The following is a 17,787-nucleotide window of genomic DNA, read 5'->3' on the forward strand; positions in this document are numbered from 1 at the left end:
CCACTGCAAGGTCCTGACTTAATCACACCTGCAAAGCCTTTTTTCCCTTGTATGGTAACATTCAGAGGTTCCAGGGATTAGGACATGGACATCTTTGGGGGGCCATTGTTCTACCTGCCACAATCCTCTCTACTAATAAATAAGTATTGACAAAATGGTATAAAAGTACAGTGGATTCAATCTTTAGAATAAAAAGAAGCCCTAAAAGCATAAGACTGTTCGGCTCAGACATGCTGGGTTCCACAGACCCCTACGTCCTCTGTGTTGTAACCTTTTAGGGCAGGAAGAGGGCTGGCAGAGGGGTCAGATAGACAGGGACAGAGCACCACACACACCTGGTGCCCCACATTCTCTCCCTCGGCTGGTGATATCCAGCCCTCTGGGCCCTGCTGAGCAGGGAGCTTGATCCTCACACCTCCCTGGCCCCTCCTGCCTGTGACCTGGCACTCCAGGCTTCATCTCAGTAGTCTGACTCATGAACTCCAACCTTGCTGTTCTGCCCATGCCCCCACCTACCCATCTCTGACCGCTGCTGTTTAACTTGACCCCGCTTTCATCTTTATCCACCAAGCTATGTCAGATCAAGGATAAGCACCGAGTCTTTCTCTGACAACATGGATAGTTGCCAATTTTCAGATGGGTACAGAATTCCAAGGCACTAGTGGTGGCAAGGCCCCTGGGTGGCACAAATGGTTCGTATTCAACTACTAACCAGAAAGTTGGCAATTTGAATCTACCCAGCGGCACCACGGAAGTAAGGTCTGACAATCTACCTCAGTAAGATCACAGCATTGAAAACCCTATGGAGCACAATTCTACTCTGAAACACATGGGGCCGCCAGGAGTCAGAATTCACTTGGTCACAGCTTCTTTTTTTCTAAGCTATGATTTTTTTTTTTTTTTTTTTATGATAAGCAAGGTAAGTTCTGGAATGTGCAGCTATCAGAATCACGACCTGCTGGCTGTCCAAGACACTGGGGAGCACCCAGCGTGGCTCTGGAAGGCAGCCTGACAAATAAGATGGAGGTCAAGACAATGCTCCAAAAGACCTGAATGTTTGCAAAGACTGTGTTCCCTATTACCTAGGGAAAGCCATGGGGCTTCTGATTTCCTAACAAAATAGTGCTAATTCTGCCCGAATTACCTGTATGTTTTTTTTGAAAGCATAAAAGCGCCACATATTTGTATGAAAAAGGCATACTCACAAATTTACCAAGATTTTATAATGAGTGTCTTTATCCACCTAAGCCCAAACAACTCTAAGTGAAGATTTATCTTAATGCAACATTATATAGGACCTTTAAGTAACGAAATAGCTCTATAGTCCTCAAATGATACATATTATAGAAAAGGGCGTTATTTATGACACAAAAAAATTTGTTAACAACCTAAAATATTCACAATAGGGGAATGGATAATAGATATGACTAACCATTCAATCTAATATTATATAGCTATTCTTGTGACGTGGACAAAATACTTATTTTTATAAGGGATATAAAATTGTATGAACAGTACACTATCCACTACGTAAAAATATATTAAAAGATAATAAATGTATTATATAAATACATTTATTATATATAAATGTATTAAAACAAATAGATGCTACACATGCTGATATTTCTTAGACATAACCATTACCTCACGGGATTAGTTTCCTTGGTTTAAAGACTTAGGGCCATAGTCTCGTGGGATAACTCAGTCAACTGGCATAATACAGTTCATAAGCTTTATGTTTTACATCTTAGTTTGGTGAGTGGCATCTGGGGTCTTAAAAGCTTGCAAGCGGCCATCTAAGACACAATTATTGGTCTCTATTTTTTTTTTTTTTTAATTCGCCTGGAGCAAAAGAGAAAGAAGAAAACCCAAGAATCAGAGAAGGAAGGGGTTTATAGAACTAATCATCTCCATGAACCACAGCCTTCTCTACCGTGAGACCAGAAGAACTAAACGGTGCCCAGCTAACAACACGGAACACCCTGATCAGGACCACAGCAGACGGATCCTGAGAGAGAGAAAAATGTTGCACAAAGCTTCAAATTCTCAAAGAACTCAGACTGACTGGGCCCTATGAGATTGGAGGAATCCCCAATCTCATAGAATCCCCTGAAGTCACCTTTAAACTAAATAGCAGGTTAACTCAAAAAGTAAAGAATGTCACCCTTGAGTACTGCACTCTTTTAAAAATTATCTACGTGAGACCACATTGTCAACATTTACTCTAAAACATATGTAAAACTGCACCTCTAGACTCACCTCTGGCATTCCTGAACCCTGGGGACTGACTGCACCATCCAGACTCCCCAACACAACGCCATGTCTGAGGAGTCTGGGGGCAATGAGACAAAGTCAATGGGAATGGAACAACTAGAAAGGAAATAATGAGAAAGTTGACACAATGTAAAGGATATAACCAATATCACTCAACAACATGTATAGAAATTGTTGAATGGGAACCTGTTTTGCTGTGTATATTTTCACCAAAAATACAATAAATGTTAACTAAAAAGAAAAAAAAATGGAAGGAAATATACCAAGTGTTAGCAGAGATTTCCTATGGATACTAAGGGTATCAGTTAGGGATCTTTAGTTTCAAATAACAGGAACCAGTTCTAAATTAAAAAGGGGATCTATTAGAAGGATACTGAGCACTCAGGGGAGTGAAAGCTGGGAGGCCAGCCTGGAAATAAATGAGGATAAGACAGCTGTACAGGCTTCTAAGGAGCCCTGATGGAGCAATGGTTAAGTACTCAGCAGCTAACCAAAAGATCAATGGTTCAAACTCAACCAGTACCAGTTACTGCCGAGTCGATTCCAACTCATGGCAACCCCATGTGCGTCAGAGTAGAACTGTGTTCCACAGGGTTTTCAAGGGCTGCTTTTTCAGACGTAGATCACCTGGTCTTTCTTTTGAGTTGCCTCTGGGTAGACTCAACCCGCAACCTTTCAGTTAGCAGCTGAGGTGTTAACCGTTTACACCACCCAGGGACTCCAAAGTGGAATATGGAGTGACTTTTTCCTCCTTTTTTAATATTTACTTGTCAGGTTTCTTATAGTGATATTTTTATCAAGATAATTATGTTCTCCTTCTTTTACACACATGTTGGGGATTGCTGGTTGCCCATCAGAATCTGCTCTCCTGTTCTTCCTAATCCCATGGCTAGATGACATTTCCCATCCTTCCCAGTCCACGTAGTTAGGTGTGGCCAGGTGACTAAGTTCTCTGCAATGGAATGCTAGTGAAGTACCGTTCACCACCATGCCTGAGCCAAGAGGCCTTAGGACAATGGTGTGCAACCTCCCTGCTTCCTGCTGGATGGAATCTGAGCATGGCCATCACTGAGCTCCCATGGTGCAGATGACAACAGCTCCCTAAAGATGAGGGAGCAATGACTTGGAAGGAACCTGGCCATGCAGCAAAACCCTTCTGACCCAGAATGTTCCCCTCAGACTATATGAGAGGGAAATCAACTTTTATTTCATTAAGCCACTAAAATTCTTGTTGAGTCTCTTTGTTATACCATCCTAGCCTTATGCTAATTAATCCAACATAAAGAAGACGCCATTACAAGGGGAGATTAGTTCTACTAGCCACTTTCCGAGAGGCAGTGCCACGGACTGATTAAGAGTCCATGCTCAGGAGCCAGGCCACCAGGGCTCAAATCTGGGCCCCACCACTTACTAAACGCCATAGCCTGGGCGAGTTATTTAGCCATTCAGTGCCTCAGTTTCGTCATCTGTAAAATGGAACTAGTAATAATTGTAAGGCTTAAGGGAGTTAAACAGAACAGTGTAAAACAGAACAGTGATTGGCACACAGGAAGCACTATCTGTGTAAGGTATATCTGTTATTTCATAGGAGCCCTGGTGGCGCAGTGGTTAAGAAAGAGTTCAGCTGCTAACGAAAAGGTCAGCAGTTCAAATCCACCAACCGCTCCTTGGAAACCCTATGGGGCAGTTCTACTCTGTCCTATAGGGTCGCTCGCTATAAGTCAGAATTGACTCGACAGCAATGGGTCTGGTCTGGTTATTTCATAAGCAGTCTCATTCTTTACAGTCATACTTCGGCTTTTTAATTTGGAAAAAATAAACACATTTGCAGGTCAACCCTAAAAATCAAAAGCGAACAAGAATATTAAAAAAAAAGAACAAGGATGAAGGTTAGGTATTGAGCATTCTTCATGTAGCAGGAATATTTAATACCATAGCGAGAATGATCTGTTTGAGAAACCCACAGAGCTGCTTAAACTCATGGGGGTGAGTTGAAGATAGAGTTTCACTCTAAACACTGCCGTTCCTGGGTTCTGTGAGTTGAGGTCAGACTTTTAATCTTCTTTGCACAGAGTCGTGCTAATCTGCACACACGTGCACACACACCCTCACTGACTTAGAGGCCGCGTGCTCACGCCACATTTCAGCTCACGATTTATGCGGCAGTGGAATAAAGTGCCATTCATTCAACGGAGAGGCACGCTGCTGCGGCATAAAAAGGCGGCTTGTTAATTCATTTCTCAAGTTTTAATACTTTCTTACAATTTCTACCAGAGATTCTGGAATGCTTTCAGGTATGTATTACTGTATTATGGGAAAGAAAATTTAACCCCTTCCTCAACCCCAGAAGGCTTAATCCACCTACCTTTAGTCTGTGCCTATCAAGAAGGTGAAGCAAAAGGATTTTAAAATAAAACTGTCCTTTAGGCAAACAGCCCTGATTTCTAAGGAGCTCCGGGTTACAAAAGTCATGTTACTAAACGAGTTTACTAAGGGCAAATTTTTGACTGTTCCATCTCTTGTTTAAGTTGATATATTTCCCCCAAGGCATTAATACAAATTCCCTCTTATTTCTTCTCACAAAATATCCCACAATATTTTCATAACAATATAAAAAACCAAAAACCTGTTGCCGTCAAGTCAATTCCAACTCATAGCGACCCTATAGGACACAGCAGAACTGCCCCATAGGGTTTCCATGCTGTAACCTTTATGGAAGCAGACTGCCACATCTTTCTCCCTTGGAGCAGCTGGTCGGTTTGAACCACTGACCTATTGGTTAGTAGGCAAGTGATTAACCACTTAGACACCACGGCTCCTTATAACAATATAAGACGTTTAAATATGACCTACCAGATGTAATTTGTTCAAATGTACTGCTGTCGCAAGGAAGGAAAGTAATGTCTTTTGAAAGTAAATGCAGACATTCAGAAGCTTTTGAATATGTTCAGCCAGGAGAGTAAAACGACACTTGGTGTTAAGAAGGAGCCTCAGGGACCCCACGCACGATGGAGCTAGGTGTCGCCCGGTCCTGCGCCATTCACATGATCAGTTTCGGATCAGACCATTGTCATCCACTGAGTTTTCATTGGTTGATTTTCAGAAGTAGATCGCCAGGCCTTTCTTCCTTGTCGATCTTTGTCTAGAAGTTCGACTGAAACACGCTCAGCATCATAGCAACACATGGGCCTCCACTGACAGACAGGTGGTGGCTGTGCACGAGCTGCACTGGCCAGGAATCGAACTCGGGTCTCCCACTTAGAAGGCGAGAATTCTACCACTGAACCACCAACACATTGTAGCAGACATCAAAACTGTAAAACCATTCTTGGTTGGAAACATGAGCCTTTGAGAGCGGTCACAAATACAAGAAAGTTGATTATGGAACTTGCTCACATGTTCAAAGACAAAGGTTGGGAGTGAAGAAAAAACTTGCCATTCTGTTTTGAATACAATTTTTGTGAAGACAACCGTAAACACAATGGAAACAAAGGAGTATCCTGGTTGTCAAATTTTCTTGAATTTTAACCTCATAGCCTAGCGGCAAAGCTCATGACACTCTTTTTAAGATTTCTCTGGCCTATTTTCCTTGGGGAAACCCTGGTGGCATAGTGGTTAAGTGCCACAGCTGCTAACCAGAAAGTCAGCAGTTCGAATCCACCAGGCGCTCCTTTAAAGCTCTATGGGGCAGTTCTCCTCTGTCCTATAGTTACTATGAGTCGGAATCGACTCGACAGCAATGGGTTTTTTGGTTTATTCTCTTTGGATAAGAGGTCCCTTCTTGTAACTATCTTCTTATTTATGTAGTTATTTCTGAAGTTACTGACCTCCTTTTTCTAAATTCTCATGCTCTGAAGAGTCAACCAACTGATGATCTTTGACTGCCTGCTAATTTCTTCTTTTAATCAATGCTTTTCATGGTTGAATTTAGCTATCCATGTATCTACCTAAACACCCTGACTCATGTCAGTTAAAAAAAAAAACAACCCGTTGCCATCGAGTCAATTCCAACTCACAGTGACCCTACAGGACACACCAGAACTGCCTCATACGGTTTCCAAGGAGCACCTAGTGGATTGGAACTGCCGACCTTTTGGTTAGCAGCCGTAGCTCTTAACCACTGAGCCATCAGAGTGTCAGTAGAAAGGTAAAATGAGAACTTCTAAAGAATATAGGGATGGAGCCTCTCTGTATAAAAATGTCTCGCTACCACTCTTTTCTACAATGAAGACAATAGAGTGTCATAGTTCATATTATAAAAACTGCAAACATTATAAATTAAATGGGTATTCATCTCACAAACAAATTGCTAAAGCGTCCACTGAGGTAGCGTCCAGAAACAGCCACTAAATTTATACACCAACAGTGTTATTAGCTATGCTCAAAAACAGAGGACCTCACAATTTTATATAGGTTATCAAAGTCCGTGGGAGGAGCTGTCAAATCAAATGACGTATTACACTGAGTAAATCAACAAATTGCTGCAAAGACCTCTTTGAAGTTTTAAAAAGCAAAAATGTTATTTTGATGACTAAGGTGCAGCTGACCCAAGCCATAGTGTTTTCAACCACCTTATATGCATGTCAAAGCTGGACAATGAAAAAGAAAGACAGGAAAGAATTGATGCGTTCAAATTGCAGTGTTGGTTAAGAATATTATTGAATATAACTTGGACAGCCAGAAGAACAAACAAATCAGCCTTAGAAGAAATACAAACAGATGTTGTTTAGAAGCAAGAATGGTGAGACTTTGGCTTGCTTACTTTGGACACGCCATCAGGAGAAGACCAATCGCTACAAAAAGGACATCACGGTTGGTAAAGTAGGTCAGCAAAGGCGAGGGAAGCCCTCACTGAGATGGACTGACAGAAGAGCCACAACGTTGGACCCAAGCATACCAACAATCACGAAGATGGCGCAGAATCAGGCAACTTTTGTGCTGTTGGGCATGGCGTGGCCCTGAGTCAGAGTCGACAACGGCAACTAACAACTACCACAATTAATGGAGAAATGTGTCTAACGTTAGTATTTTATTTATTTAAACAAATAAGATGTCTTACCTAGAAATCAAGTAAACTAATTATTTTAAACGACTGTATACCTAGAGATAGAAGGATAATGTATACCTAGAGATAAAATACATTTATTTTTCACAAACATTTCTCTCTTACCCAGTTGCGGAAGCTGAAAATTATGCCTTTAATGGTAATAATAATTTACACATCCGTTTTTAAGTGCCATGCCCAGTTCCGTGAAGAGAGTTTACTGCTGGACACGGTAAAGTTCCGAGTTCATACTCTACTATAAATTTTTATGTCTTGCAGAAAAATAATTGTTTTTGCAAATCAAAGGAAAATTTAATATTTGAAATATACTAGGTTGTATTAATTTTTTGCAGAAAATATTAAAACCGTAAGATAGGTTTAATTTTTTTTAATGAACTGATATTTTATTTGCTGGATTTCTGTAAAAACTGAGTTGCAAACATGCAGACATTATTGAGGTGGCATGTGTTTTGTTGAGTATATTTTCATCACAACTTAAAAAAACCTGAAAAAAGAGGAGCCTCAGCCAACTCTAATATTTAATTACTTGTTCATTCATTCATTTGTTTATGATTGCATGTATATTTGTGGATAGTGTTCATATGCAAATTAGTGTCCACTCCGGCCCACTGTCCTTCATGTCCTAAAGGGCAGAATTTAAGACCAATGGGTAGAATCTGTAAAGAACATGTGGAAAACTTTCAAGTGGAGCCATCCAGATTCAGAATGGCCTGCCTTGTGAAGCAGTGAGTTTGGCTGTTCCCAGATTTCAACACAAACAGGGCAACCAGGGATGTTCCAGAGAGGCTTCAGGAGGGCTAGCGAGAATAAACCCATTTGAAAGTTCCTTTCAACTCTGAGAGCCTAGAACCTTACCAAGGGAAATTAAAAAGTTGTAGTTCATTTCATGTCAATCTAACAATGGTTTTCTTCTGAACTGCCTGTCCCAAGGATACCTCTGAAGAGGAGACTTGGGGTTCATACCTAAGAATGTGGTAGGAATGTCCATCCTCCCTTCCTTGCCCTTTGCCTTGACCACACAGAGTTCCCAGCACCTGGAGAGATTCCTGGGCTCCCTCTGACAAGGCATCCCAGAGTAGTTAGAGTGAAGAGCCTGGAGAATAAGGAGGAGCAGTGTCCCAGAAAGGAGTTCCCAACCTTCTTTACTGGGAAGCCTCACCTTTTGTAAGGAGGCATCATTTTTCATTGCCCCAACATTAGGAAGGAGTTTACCTTTAAGCAGGAGAAACTGGGACATGAGCAGGACTGGAATGCTGACGTCACCTGTGTGCAGAGGGGGAGACGGCAGAGTGGGGTTCCCAGTGGTGCCCACCAGACTAGAGAACTCCAAGATAAAAACATCAAAATATTATAATTTCCATGAAACATTTAGAGATTCCAGATCTAGAGTCATAGCTCACATCTGCATTGGTTACAGAAAAGCAGAAATGAGAAATACAAAGCCAAAATAACATTAAAATCATCACGCTCTCTTTCTTAGCCTCTCAACATCACCATTCCCAAATCTGAATGCTAGGAACCAACCAAAGGATTATGAAGGCCGAGATAGAGCAAACTACAAGGAAATATGACATGTGGCTCCTAAACAGCCCCCAGCTGGCTGTCAAGGGGTCCTAAAATCCAGTCACTAATAGAACTTGTTATGATGTTGGTGAAGAATCTTGAATATACCATGGACTGGCAGAAGAACGAACAAATCTGTCTTGGAAGAAGTATAGCCAGAGTGCTCCTTAGAAGCAAGGATGGCAAGACTTTATCTCATGTACTTTGGACATGTGATCAGGAGGGATCCATCCCTGAAGAAGGACATCATGCTTGGTAGAGGGTCAACGAAAAAGTGGAAGACACTCAACGAGATGGACCGACACAGTGGCTGCAACGATGGACTCAAGCATAACAACAATTGTGAGGATGGCGCAGGACCGGGCAGTGTTTCCTTCTGTTGCACATAGGGTTGCTGTGATTTGGACCTAACTCGACGGCACCTAACAACAACAATACAACTAGTATACTGGAGGATCTCCAATCAAGTTGCTAATAGAGAAATTATGCTAGATAACTAAAAATGCTCTGCATTGTTAAACTTGTAGTATGTACTTGCTGAGGTTGGAATTATAATGCTGAAGTGGGTTGCTATTCTGATAGGATTTTATCCAAAAAAATTAAAATGTGTACTTAAGGATGAGCTAAAGTGAAATGTATAAAGGAGCCCACATGAGGGAATAACTAGGTCACCCCCCTCAGCTGACCGCAGTCTGTCCTTGTGTGCAGAGCTGCCGACGTGGCACCTGCCTGGCAGCTGCACCTCCCAAGTCCACCCAGAGTCCAGAGTGACATGCAGGAGCAGCCAGCCCATAGGGCCACAGAGTGTTTAAATGTCCCTAATCATTCCTGGGGTTCAGTTCTCCCAGTGGTGTGTTCTTTAATAAATCACTTCTATTTATTTGTCAGGGACACTGGAATGCAGTCCCTGGGTGGTGTAAAAGGTTAACACGCTCGGCTGCCGACTGAAAGGTGAGCCGTTCGAGTGCACCCAGAGGCAGTAGGATTGACAGGGATCACCACTTGGGTTAGCGGGTGTGGAGAAGTGAGAAGACTTCTGGAAAAAAATGGGATCATGAGCCCTCTCAAATGGGTGTTTGGTGACACATGAGACAACTTAAAGACTTGAATGACTTTTGATGTGTCATCTTTCTGTAACAAAATTCTATCAGGCTAGCTGGGATACAATGCCTCAAAATAACTAGTAATAAAAACAAGCTGTTGGTTAGGCTCTAATTCTTTTTTTTATTTATTTATTAACTTTTATTGAGCTTCAAGTGAACGTTTACAAATCAAGTCAGTCTGTCACATATAAGTTAATATACATCTTACTCCTTACTCTCCCTTGCTCTCCCCCTAATGAGTAAGCCCTTCCAGTCTCTCCTTTCGTGAAAACTTTGGCAGCCTCCAACTCTCTCTATCCTCCCATTCCCCCTCCAGACAGGAGATGCCAACACAGTCTCAAGTGTCCACCTGATATAATTAGCTCACTCTTCACCAGCATCTCTCTCCCACCCACTGTCCAGTCCCTTTCATGTCTGATGAATTGTCTTCGGGAATGGTTCCCGTCCTGTGCCAACACAAGGTTTGGGGACCATGACCGCCGGGATTCCTCTAGTCACATCCAGACCATTAAGTATGGTCTTTTTATGAGAATTTGGGGTCTGCATCCCACTGATCTCCTGCTCCCTCAGGGGTTCTCTATTGTGCTCCCTGTGAGGGCAGTCATTGACTGTGGCCGGGCACCAACTAGTTCTTCTGGTCTCAGGATAATGTAGGTCTCTGGTTCATGTGGCCCTCTCTGTCTCTTGGGCTCTTAGTTGTCGTGTGACCTCGGGGTTCTTCATTCTCCTTTGATCCAGGTGGGTTGAGACCAATTGATGCATCTTAGATGGTCGCTTGTTAGCTTTTAAGACCCCAGACGCCACATTTCAAAGTGGGATGCAGAATGTTTTCATAATAGAATTATTTTGCCAATTGACTTAGAAGTCCCCTTAAACCATGGTTCCCAAACCCCAGCCCTTGCTCCGCTGACCTTTGAAGTATTCAGTTTATTCCGGAAACTTCTTTGCTTTTGCTCCAGTCCAGTCCAGTTGAGCTGACCTTCCACGTATTAAGTGTTGTCCTTCCCTTCACCTAAAGCAGTTCTTTTCAGCTAATTAATCAGTAAAAAAACCCTCTCCCTCCCTCCCTCCCTCCCCTCCTCGTAACAACAAAAGTATGTGTTCTTCTCAGTTTATACTGTTTCTCAAGATCTTATAATAGTGGTCTTATACAATATTTGTCCTTTTGCCTCTGACTGATTTCACTCAGCATAATGCCTTCCAGGTTCCTCCATGTTATGAAATGTTTGACAGATTCGTCACTGTTCTTTATCGATGCGTAGTATTCCATTGTGTGAATATACCACAATTTATTTACCCATTCATCCGTAGATGGACACCTTGGTTGCTTCCAGGTTTTTGCTATTATATACAGAGCTGCAATAAACATGGGTGTGCATATATCTGTTTGTGTGAAGACTCTTGTTTCCCTAGGGTATATTCCGAGGAGTGGGATTTCTGGGTTGTATGGTAGTTCTATTTCTAACTGTTTAAGATAACGCCAGATAGATTTCCAAAGTGGTTGTACCATTTTACATTCCCACCAGCAGTGTATAAGAGTTCCAATCTCTCCACAGCCTCTCCAACATTTATTATTTTGTGTTTTTTGGATTAATGCCAGCCTTGTTGGAGTGAGATGGAATCTCATCATAGTTTTAATCTGCATTTCTCTAATGGCTAATGATCGAGAGCATTTTCTCATGTATCTGTTGGCTGCCTGAATATCTTCTTTAGTGAAGTGTGTGTTCATATCCTCTGGCCACTTTTTGATTGGGTTGTTTGTCTTTTTGTGGTTGAGTTTTGACAGAATCATGTAGATTTTAGAGATCAGGCGCTGGTCTGAGATGTCATAGCTGAAAATTCTTTCCCAGTCTGTAGGTGGTCTTTTTACTCTTTTGGTGAAGTCTTTAGATGAGCATAGGTGTTTGATTTTTAGGAGCTCCCAGTTATCGGGTTTCTCTTCGTCATTTTTGGTAATGTTTTGTATTCTTTTTATGCCTTGTATTAGGGCTCCTAGGGTTGTCCCTATTTTTTCTTCCATGATCTTTATCGTTTTAGTCTTTATGTTTAGGTCTTTGATCCACTTGGAGTTAGTTTTTGTGCATGGTGTGAGGTACGGGTCCTGTTTCATTTTTTTGCAAATGGATATCCAGTTATGCCAGCACCATTTGTTCAAAAGACTATCTTTTCCCCAATTAACTGACACTGGGCCTTTGTCAAATATCAGCTGCTCATACGTGGATGGATTTATATCTGGGTTCTCAATTCTGTTCCATTGGTCTATGTGCCTGTTGTTGTACCAGTACCAGGCTGTTCTGACTACTGTGGCTGTATAATAGCTTCTGAAATCAGGTAGAGTGAGACCTCCCACTTTCTTCTTCTTTTTCGGTAATGCTCTGCTTATCCGAGGCTTCTTTCCCTTCCATATGAAATTGGTGATTTGTTTCTCTATCCCCTTAAAAAATGACATTGGAATTTGGATCGGAAGTACATTGTATGTATAGATGGCTTTTGGTAGAATAGACATTTTTACTATGTTAAGTCTTCCTATCCATGAGCAAGGTATGTTTTTCCACTTATGTCCTTTTGAATTTCTTGTAGTAGAGCTTTGTAGTTTTCTTTGTATAGGTCTTTTACATCCTTGGTAAGATTTATTCCTCAGTGTTTTATCTTCTTGGGGGCTACTGTGAATGGTATTGATTTGGTTATTTCCTCTTCGATGTTCTTTTTGTTGATGTAGAGGAATCCAAGTGATTTTTGTATGTTTATTTTATAACCTGAGACTCTGCCAAACTCTTCTATTAGTTTCAGTAGTTTTCTGGAGGATTCCTTAGGGTTTTCTGTGTATAAGATCATGTCATCTGCAAATAGAGAGAATTTTACTTCCTCCTTGCCAATCCGGATGCCTTTTATTTCTTTGTCTAGCCTAATTGCCCTGGCTAGGACTTCTAGCACGATGTTGAATAAGAGCGGTGATAAAGGGCATCCTTGTCTGGTTCCCGTTCTCAAGGGAAATGCTTTCAGGTTCTCTCCATTTAGAGTGATGCTGGCTGTTGGCTTTGCATAGATGCCCTTTATCATGTTGAGGAATTTTCCTTCAATTCCTATTTTGGTGAGAGTTTTTATCATAAATGGGTGTTGGACTTTGTCAAATGCCTTTTCTGCATCAATTGATAAGATCATGTGGTTTTTGTCTTTTGTTTTATTTATGTGGTGGATTACATTAATTGTTTTTCTGATATTAAACCAGCCTTGCATAAAAAAAAAAAAATACTGGTATAAATCCCACTTGATCGTGGTGAATTATTTTTTTGATATGTTGTTGAATCCTATTGGCTAGAATTTTGTTGAGGATTTTTGCATCTATGTTCATGAGGGATATAGGTCTGTAATTTTCTTTTTTTGTAATGTCTTTACCCTGTTTTGGTATCAGGGAGATGGTGGCTTCATAGAATGAGTTGGGTAGTATTCCGTCATTTTCTATGCTTTGAAATACCTTTAGTAGTAGTGGTGTTAACTCTTCTCTGAAAGTTTGGTAGAACTCTGCAGTGAAGCCGTCCGGGCCAGGGCTTTTTTTTGTTGGGAGTTTTTTGATTACCTTTTCAATCTCTTTTTTTGTTATGGGTCTATTTAGTTGTTCTACTTCTGAATGTGTTGTTAGTTTAGGTACGTAGTGTTTTTCCAGGAATTCATCCATTTCTTCTAGGTTTGCAAATTTGTTAGAGTACAATTTTTCGTAATAATCTGATATGATTCTTTTAATTTCAGTTGGTTCTGTTGTGATGTGGTCCTTCTCGTTTCTTATTCGGATTATTTGTTTCCTTCCCTGTATTTCTTTAGTCAGTCTAGCCAATGGTTTATCAATTTTGTTAATTTTTTCAAAGAACCAACTTTTGGCTTTGTTAATTCTTTCAATTTTTTTCTGTTCTCTAATTCATTTAGTTCAGCTCTAATTTTTATTATTTGTTTTCTTCTGGTGCCTGATGGATTCTTTTGTTGCTCAGTTTCTATTTGTTCAAGTTGTAGGGACAGTTCTCTGATTTTGGCTCTTTCTTCTTTTTGTATGTGTGCATTTATCGATATAAATTGGCCTCTGAGCACTGCTTTTGCTGTGTCCCAGAGGTTTTGATAGGAAATATTTTCATTCTCGTTGTATTCTATGAATTTCCTTATTCCCTCCTTGGTGTCTTCTATAACCCAGTCTTTTTTCAGGAGGGTATTGTTCATTTTCCAAGTATTTGATTTCTTTTCCCTAGTTTTTCTGTTATTGATTTCTAGTTTTATTGCCTTGTGGTCTGAGAAGATGCTTTGTAGTATTTCGATGTTTTGGATTCTGCAAAGTTTTGTTTTATGACCTAATATGTGGTCTATTCTAGAGAATGTTCCATGTGCGCTAGAAAAAAAAGTATACTTTGCAGCAGTTGGGTGGAGAGTTCTGAATAAGTCAATGAGGTCAAGTTGGTTGATTGTTGTAAGTAGGTCTTCCGTGTCTCTATTGAGCTTCTTACTGGATGTCTTGTCCTTCTCCGAAAGTGGTGTGTTGAAGTCTCCTACTATAATTGTGGAGGTGTCTATCTCACTTTTCAGTTCTGTTAAAATTTGATTTATGTATCTTGCAGCCCTATCATTGGGTGCATAAATATTTAATATGGTTATGTCTTCCTGATAGATTGTCCTTTTTATCATTATGTAGTGTCCTTCTTTATCCTTTGTGGTGGATTTAAGTCTGAAGTCGATTTTGTCAGAAATTAATATTGCTACTCCTCTTCTTTTTTGCTTATTGTTTGCTTGATATACTTTTTTCCATCCTTTGAGTTTTAGTTTGTTTGTGTCTCTAAGTCTAAGGTGTGTCTCTTGTAGGCAGCATATAGACAGATCGTGTTTCTTTATCCAGTCCGAGACTCTCTGTCTCTTTATTGGTGTATTTAGTCCATTTACATTCAGCGTAATTATAGATAAATAAGTGTTTAGTGTTGTCATTTTGATGCCTTTTTATGTGTGTTGTTAACAGTTTCATTTTTCCACATATTTTTTTGTGCTGAGACGTTTTTCTTAGTAAATTGTGAGGTCCTCATTTTCGTAGTGTTTGACTTTATGTTTGTTGAGTCGTTATGTTTTTCTTGGCTTTTATCTTGAGTTATGGAGTTGTTATACCTTTTTGTGGTTACCTTATTATTTACCCCTATTTTTCTAAGTAAAAACCTAACTTGTATTGTTCTATATTGCCTTGCATCCCTCTCCATACGGCAGTTCTATGCCTCCTGTATTTAGTCCCTCTTTTTGATTATTGTGATCTTTTACATATTGACTTCAGTGATTCCCTGTTATGAACATTTTTTTTTTAATTAATCTTAATTTGTTTTTGTGATTTCCCTATTTGAGTTGATATCAGGATGTTCTGTTTTGTGACCTTGTGTTGTGCTGGTATCTGATGTTATTGGTTTTCTGACCAAACAATATCCTTTAGTATTTCTTGTAGCTTTGGTTTGGTTTTTGCAAATTCTCTAAACTTGTGTTTATCTGTAAATATCTTAATTGCGCCTTCATATTTCAGAGAGAGTTTTGCTGGATATACGACCCTTGGCTGGCAGTTTTTCTCCTTCGGAGCTCTGTATATGTCATCCCATTCCCTTCTTGCCTGCATGGTTTCTCCTGAGTAGTCTGAATTTATTCTTATTGATTCTCCCTTGAAGGAAACCTTTCTTTTCTCCCTGGCTGCTTTTAAAATTTTCTCTGTATCTTTGGTTTTGGCGAGTTTGATGATAATATGTCTTGGTGTTTTTCTTTTTGAATCAATCTTAAATGGGGTTCGATGAGCATCTTGGATAGATATCCTTTCGTCTTTCATGATGTCAGGGAAGTTTTCTGTCAGGAGAACTTCAACTATTTTCTCTGTGTTTTCTGACCTCCCTCCCTGTTCTGGGACTCCAATCACATGCAAGTTATCCTTCTTGATAGAGTCCCACATGATTCTTAGGGTTTCTTCAGTTTTTTTAATTCTTTTATCTGATTTTTTCTCAGCTATGTTGGTGTTAATTCCCTGGTCCTCCAGATGTCCCATTCTGCATTCTAATTGCTCAAGTCTGCTCCTCTGACTTCCTATTGCATTGTCTAATTCTGTAATTTTATTGTTAATCTTTTGGATTTCTACATGCTGTCTCTCTATGGGTTCTTGCAACTTATTAATTTTTCCACTATGTTCTTGAATAATCTTTTTGAGTTCTTCAACTGTTTTATCAGTGTGTTCCTTGGCTTTTTCTGCAGTTTGCCTTATTTCATTTCTGATGTCTTGAAGCATTCTGTAAATTGTTTTTTTATATTCTGTATCTGATAATTCCAGAACTGTATCTTCATTTGGGAAAGATTTTGATTCTTTTGTTTGGGGGGTTGTAGAAGCTGTCATGGTCTGTTTCTTTATGTGGTTTGATATGGACTGCTGTCTCCGAGCCATCACTGGGAAACTAGTTTTTCCAGAAAATCCGCTAAAAAAAAAAATGCAGTCAGATCCCTATCAGAACTGCCTTTGGATTATAACCGCCGCCTTGTTCCCTGTAAGGCTGAAAGTCTGAGATTTGGATCATATATGCTTGGCTGTAGCTGGTTCTGTGTTTTTAGTCCATTTAGGGGTGGATTTTTGGTCCCTGGGTTTTTTGTGTTTCCTTCTCTCAGGCCAGAAGAGTGGGTTAGGAAAAGACCAAAAAAAAAAAAAAAAAGGCGGGGGGGGAAGCAAAGCCTCTGTGGAGCCGGAGCCATTCTCCCTCTGGCTCAGGAAATTCCAATGTTAATGAAGCCGCCTGGGGAGGGTGGGGGAGGGATCAGAGAGATAGGAGAGTAGCACCTCAGAATATAGCCAGCGTTGCTTGTCTTGCTTGGAATGACTATTTTATCTGAGATTCCCGAGGGGCGTGTCGCCTATGTGTGCTGGCTGTGTGGAGATTGCCCCCAGGGATCTGGCCCACTGAAGCCGCGGTCAGATCCTCCACTGCCAGTCCCACGCCCAGCGTCAAGATTCCCCTGCTGGGACGGTGCACTCCCAACTCCAGAATCAGTCGCTGCCTCCCAGGGACTTCTCGTCCGGCCAGCCACGTCGCCGCGCCGCCTCCGCGAACCAGCTGGGCCCCCTCCCGGGGTTAGTTCAGGGGAGTGGAGCAGCTCTCCGTGCTTGCGCCGTGACAGCGCCCAGTCAAATGCCCGGCGGCAAGATTCCCCAGCTGGGACACTGCCCTCCCGGCTCCAAAATCAGTCGCTGCCTTCCGGGGACTTCTCGTCCCGCCCGCCGCATCATCTCACCGCCCTTGTGGACCGGCTGGGCCCCCTCCCGGGGTGAGTTCAGGGGGGTAGGGCTGGGCCCCTTGTTTGCGCCGTCAGCTTCCCTGGGCCCTGCCCTAAATCAGGCGGCAAGGTTACCTGACTGGGACGCTGGCTCCAGGCTCCAAAAACAATCGCTGCTTCCCCGTATTTGTTCGTTTTCTGTCTCTAAATCTGTGTTTGTTGTTCAGGGTTCGTAGATTGTTATGTATGTGATCGATTCACTTGTTTTTCCAAGTCTTTGTTGCCAGAGGGATCCGAGGTAGCATCTACCTGGTCCGCCATCTTCGAATTTGCTCTAGGCTCTAATTCTTGATCAACAAACAGTACATATTTACTTGTCAGCATCCTCTATAATTTTATATTAAGAACCTCTTTTAAACTGGTACCATGGTTAATAATTCAGAAAATAAATTAAAATGTTGAATCAAATAATAACCAAGTTGTTGGGCCATGCCCGCAGCTCTCTCTTTGGCATTTCAATTATGTATGGTG

At 41.1% G+C, this 17,787-nt stretch overlaps 1 protein-coding gene and 1 non-coding gene across 11 annotated transcripts in view; both read right to left on the reverse strand.

Moving 5' to 3' along the window:
- The window catches only part of CSGALNACT1 (chondroitin sulfate N-acetylgalactosaminyltransferase 1), a 390,272-nt gene that overhangs the window by 345,290 nt on the left and 27,195 nt on the right, over positions 1–17,787 (reverse strand). The window lies entirely within an intron of this gene.
- TRNAR-UCU (transfer RNA arginine (anticodon UCU)) lies at positions 5,499–5,569 on the reverse strand. The gene has a single exon. It is a non-coding gene; the product is annotated as a tRNA-Arg (tRNA).

The sequence above is a fragment of the Loxodonta africana genome, chromosome 19 (genome assembly GCF_030014295.1).
Source record: "Loxodonta africana isolate mLoxAfr1 chromosome 19, mLoxAfr1.hap2, whole genome shotgun sequence".
NCBI lineage: Eukaryota > Metazoa > Chordata > Mammalia > Proboscidea > Elephantidae > Loxodonta > Loxodonta africana.